This window comes from Eucalyptus grandis, chromosome 5, assembly GCF_016545825.1.
Source record: "Eucalyptus grandis isolate ANBG69807.140 chromosome 5, ASM1654582v1, whole genome shotgun sequence".
NCBI classification, from domain to species: Eukaryota; Viridiplantae; Streptophyta; class Magnoliopsida; order Myrtales; family Myrtaceae; genus Eucalyptus; species Eucalyptus grandis.
In genome coordinates, this window is record NC_052616.1 from 16,251,376 (window position 1) to 16,257,375 (window position 6,000).

Consider the following 6,000-nt stretch of genomic DNA (forward strand, 5'->3'; position numbering starts at 1 on the left):
TGATCCACTCTATGTTTTTATTTGAAATTTTCCCATTATTTTATAAAGGTTGTATAGTAGTCATCTTCTCATTCAATTATTATCAATATATTTCTAATGATTTCCTAATGGCTCTCTCTTTTATTTAAATACAAAATTAAAAGCTTCAAACCACAATCAAAAGTGAGAGATGCCAAAATAAAAGAGAATTTCCTTTTCTTCTCATATTTTTCCTTTCCTTAATACACATATCTAGTCTTTCTATTATTCTGTGTGGAGTAAAGAGAAGATTTATTGTATCATGAGAGGATAGCCGCTACAGTCTATAACACTCCGAGGCAAAATTATGTTTAAGAAAAGTGTTTGCACGCCTCAAACAATTGATCTTATTTTCACATCTTTTTCAACAATTTTTATTTTTCATATTCTCTAATATTTTTCCAACAGCTTATTGGTGATTCGCGGGCATTTGCTATATTAATTTTTCTTCATCCGATTAGCTTGTAGGTTGATATGTATATCAATTTTTTTTTTCAATCCTCTTTCGAAATGGATTCGAGTAACGAAGAGGCTCCATTCTTTGGGACTTTTTGCTCGCATCGATTTCTTAGCATCGTGCTGTGCGAACCACTACTCTTACTGAATTTTCTATCTTTAAGGGAAATAGAACATGATGTTGTAATTCGAGCGCAACGAAGAGTGCTGGTCGCGTCAACACTAAAATGTGCAGGCGCGATGACAACACTGCCAAGATGTAAGACAGCAAGATGGAGCATAAATGACGTTCAGCGGAGGGACAAGGGAGGGAAGCAGGGAGGGAGAGAGAGAGAGAGAGGACATTGAGGGACGAAATGCAGCTCCCTGTGAGCGGTGGTGGTACAGAATGGAGATGCAAAGAGAGTGGCACAACAAAGGGTACCAAAAAATGCAAAGAGATAAAACGTTAGAAAGAGGGAGAAAACGTGAAAGGTTTTTGATCTATCAGGATTTGTACTCTTTTATCTTCAATAGCATACCATTTTCTTCTTTTTTATTTAATTCAAGGGTGCAAGTATGGAGATTCAACTAGTCATATGGGATCTCTACATAAAAATCTTATGTGGCTCCCTACATAAACAATAGAAAACAGACGATGTGTGACATTCCGATTTTCCAATTCTATTTTCAATAAATTGAGACGGGCATTTCGTTTGCACGCATATAGTTCTTTTCCCTGAACTGATCACTCATGGGATAACTAGTCTATCAGGTGAAGCCGTTAAGAGATTCTAATGCATCAAACTTGAGAATTTGAACAGGAATAGACCTTTCGACCGAGCTAATCTGCAAGGGTCATTACGGCACAAATAAAAATCAATTAGAGACCGGAGATAGGTCGACTCGACAGAGGCATGTGATCAAGTGTGGGTGATTCCACCGGATCACACAATTTTGTCGATCGGCACTAGACCGACTTTTCTGTCGATTGGGTACCATGTGTCCATATTTGAAACCTTGAGATTACCTCAACAACCGAAACTCGCTAATGTGTCAAAGATGTACATTGTGGCTTGAATTGATCAACCACAGGTCAAATGCATGAAAATTTCTAAAAACTGCCTGATAGATTAGGATGCGCTAGTATCATGCCGAAATGAAATTAATCATAAAATTGAGATCGAATTCAGAAATTGGAAGTCCTGGTGTGGCACAAATCATTTTAGGATCATTGACTCATTTTCGGAAGATTTTTCATGTAATGAGAATTTTTCAGCAATTAAATCAAATTATGGCTAATTTGGTTCGGAAAATTGGTAGGCCCGCTTTTGGTTATACTTTTGAGATCTAAGAGGGTTCTAGGGTCAAGTGATTATGTGAATTGAAGTGTGGTGGCATTAGATTAATTTTATGGACTTCAATTGGACTCAATTGGAAGAGAATTCAATGGAATTTGAGAAATTAGTGTACAAGATTTCATGCCACGGCGGAAAAATAAATTGCACCTATTGAATATTATTGTGAGAGAAATTGAGATAGTGGAGTATGACAATGGTGTGGGGCAAGAATGGCTAGGATGTTGACAAGTGTAAGGTGGAGATTTGTTCCCCAAAAAGGTGACCCATCACCATCATCTTCAAGATTGGGAAGAGAGAGAGAGAGGAGAGGGGAGCCGCTCGTTCGAACCAGCCAGCCGATCGGACGCCGCCCCTTCGCCGTTCGACACCGCCAGCTTCACCGGAGAAGCTCACCGCTGTCGTCGTCCGTGCGCGTCGCCCGCGCACCGCGCCCACTCGTCGTCGCACTGCCTCCGCTGCCTCCAACCCTCCGTCTAGCTGCTGTTCGAAGCCACCGCACGTCGCCAGAAGCCCCACCTAGCCACCGTGAGTCACCGCCGAATTGCTGCCCCACTCCTCCGCCCATCCCGACCCCAATCGGCCGCCGTCTCCTCCTCCGTCGGCCTCAACCAGCAGCAAGCAAAAATGGGTTTCTCAGCTCGGTTTGGCCCGTTTTGGCTGGCTTCTCGACCCCGGATGCTTGGCTCGCTTTAAAGGAAGTTGTTCCCATCGGCGTCGCCGTCGTTTTGGTCCGATCGGTTTGTTAATCAGGTGAGTTTAACTCACTAAATCTTGATTAGAGGGTTAATGATGTTTTAGGTATGCTTAGTTTATGTTAAGTGTTATTAGGTGGTTATTTTAATTTATTTAAGTGTAGATTATATTAAGGTGCTTAATTAACTTAAAGTGTGTTTATTTTAAGGTTAAGTGAATTTTATATTAATATAAACATTGATGTGACATAAAGGAATTTACTTTTTGATTTATTTAAATGTTTAGAAATTATTAAATAATTTAATAATATATTATTATTCGAAACTATTAAAATATTATTATTTAATTATTTTCGGAATAAAGTTAATTATTTATTAAATTTTGAAAATTTTGTCGGGACCCTAAATTCTCATAATTTCGTGCCGGTCTCTACTTTTGTATAATCAGATTTTGAAATTGATTATTGGATATTATAAATTGAGTGTGGATTGTGCAAAATATGGATATTATTATTTAATTAATTTTCAGAATAAATTTAATTATTTCAAAAATTTCAAAAATTATTTTGGGACCCTAAATTCTCAGAATTCCATGCTGATCGCTGATGTGTATTCAGATTATGAATTTGATGATTAGATATTACAAATTGAGTGATGATTTGTGCAATTGATTATTGAATTGTCGTGTGCTGGTTGAAAGACTCGGTCGCAGTAGTGGCTACGCCAACTGGACCTTTATTCCTTTAGAAATGCCGTCAACAGAGTGACGTGGCTCGGGTCGCAGTAGAGGCTAGGCCAATTGGACCCATGCTCCTTCAGGAATGCCATCGACGTAATGACAAAGCCGCGCTCCAAAGGGGGAGGCGATGCCTGGCATTAATGTCAGTAGATAGCCGAACTGCAAGTAGGTTATGCGCTTGTGTTGCAGTGAATAATAATTGGAATGCGTGCTAAATATGATTGTGATTTATATGAAAGTGATGGCGTTTCAATTGTTTGAATTATTTTTACTACCTGAGATTGTGTGATACAAATTGTGCTAATATGTAGGAAGGAATTAAGGCGAGGTAAGTCTTCTGTGTGATGTGGCTAGGCCACCCGGGGTGTATTTTCTTTCTAATAGGGGTTTAGGGGGTTGAACTTGCTGAGACAATGTCTCATCCCGGTTGTGGGATTAAAATTTCAAGTCCCCGGTGGACGGAGCGACCAGATAGCTTTGATTGGTCTTGAGGAGTTGCAGAGGTGAAGTCATAAGGATTGGAGAACGTGACCGACTTGTAGGTCGTAGGACAGTTCCTTTTTAAGAGCCGGTCTTTTATAGACTTTTGGCCGTAGACCTCTGTTTGTAATTCTATTGAATTATGAAAGTGTTATGTTGTGGTTTTGCTTCCTGCTTGTCTATCTCGTATTCCATTGTCAGAGGTTTTATAATACGTTCCGCTTGCGCAATAATAAATGAATGGGGTCGGCAACACTACCTGGGAATGTCGCTTTTGCATGACCATGGTGGGATGTTGGCGCGCTCGAGGTTCGGGGCGTGACACAATGTGGCACTCATGTGGCAAAAATATGTCAATTTATTGCATGTGTTTTCGTTACTTGTTTTCTTTTTCCTTTTTTTCGTTTAACTTCCTCCTTCGTTCTCTTCCTTGGAGGAAAGTGGTGACGGCAACGGTGACCATGAAGATGAAAAAGGAAGGAAAAAGGAAAAAGGAAAAAGGAAAAAAAAAAAAAAATTCTTGATGTAGGATAATTGTTTGGCACGGGTCTAAATTTAAAATTTTTGGCGTCATAAAATATAAATTTAAGATAAATGTACCACATCATACAAGCATGAAATTCTTTGTGTCACAAAAAATATTTAGAGTTTTTGGTGTCACACAAGTACAAGAGCTTGGGGTAAACATATCAAAACGGATATAAGTTAGAGGCTTTTAATGTCACAAAAAAAAAAAAAAAATAGGCTAAATGTGTCGCAATAGGCATAATTTGAAATTTTTAGTAGCTTTTAGCCTTTAACAAAAATTGAATGACTCTTATTTCTTTCTATCACCTTTCATGACTAACGATGAGGCTAAATCAAAGCTATCTTGTGAGAAAAGCCAGACTTGGCCGTGGATATTTAACTAAAATAACAAATAGATACATTGGACGTTCAAGTTGAGATGAATGTGGGCGTCCAAGATTCAAATTGAGATACCAAGGGGCTTTCTGTTTGACACAATGAAATTTTCAAACGTTGATTTTGATATATGGAAATCAATTTCATTCCAATAGTTGAGATTTATCTACAGGTAAAAGATCTCCATCCATGAGAATCCTATAGGGAGAAAAGAAAAACTAAAGACTGAAATTACTGTGGAGGATTCATAGTCCATGCATCGAGTTATTAATGCGCACTTCATTACATCTGGCATGGTCTCCCACACAAAATAGCCACAATGCCAAGTACTACAACGGAGTCAACGGACCATTGATAAACGTCAGCATTACGCTTGGTCAAAGGTGGAATCATGCCCTTCTTCCTCGTATATTTGACTGTCGCACACATTTGCATTGGCTTTCATTGCAGACACCCAAGTTTTCACAACGATGTATGTAAAACGAGGTTAGGTCTTTGTCCTCAACGGAGGCATAAACATCCAAGTAAAGCGAGAGAGCTTTGAGTAGGCACGGTTCCCATTTTTGCCTCAGTAGTTGCTTAATGTACTCGGTCGTGTTTGTAAAGTTGGCTTGAAACAACTTCAACCCGATTAGCCCTAGTCCCTCGAGATCCACCTAGTGGCTCTCAGAGTTTGACCCAAGAGAATTTGCGTAGAAATCGAAGTTCAACTCTGTGTTATTGACTACAAGCTTCTTGCAGGTGTCTTGAACGATATCATTTGTGGATTGGACTAGTGGATGTTCATGAAGAAAAGGATTGGGAATTGGGAAGAGATAGAGATTGCACTATTCATTTTTCTTATCATGGAGATGGAGATTTTCACGTAATTTTCTCATGAAGACAAGTATTAATACCAAAAGGACTAATCATATTATATACTGACACAATTTCATATATGGTATCATGTCAAACCAAATTTATTATTAGATGGCATAAGAATAAATATCTTCAAATAGGTAGGTTGGTCAGGCAATCTTATTGGAGTTTGATAAGATTGCCTAATCGATCTGCCTGTAGCCATAATTAACAAAAATCAAAATCATGTCATAATTAATACCTAATTCTCCAATAAGATTACCAAATCCACCTGCTTGCAACCATAATTACCAGAAATTCAAATCGTGCTCTACTTAAAGCCAAATTATCCATTAAGATTGTCCAATTGCTATGCCTCTGTGAGAACATTTATCCTTTTATACTATCTAAAAATATATTATATAGATAAGTATATATTCTTCTGGATTACCGTCAAAATGTGCAATTATAATTACTTAAGGATATCAAAATACTATTCAACACTCACATGGAATTCAAAGTGCAACATAACTTT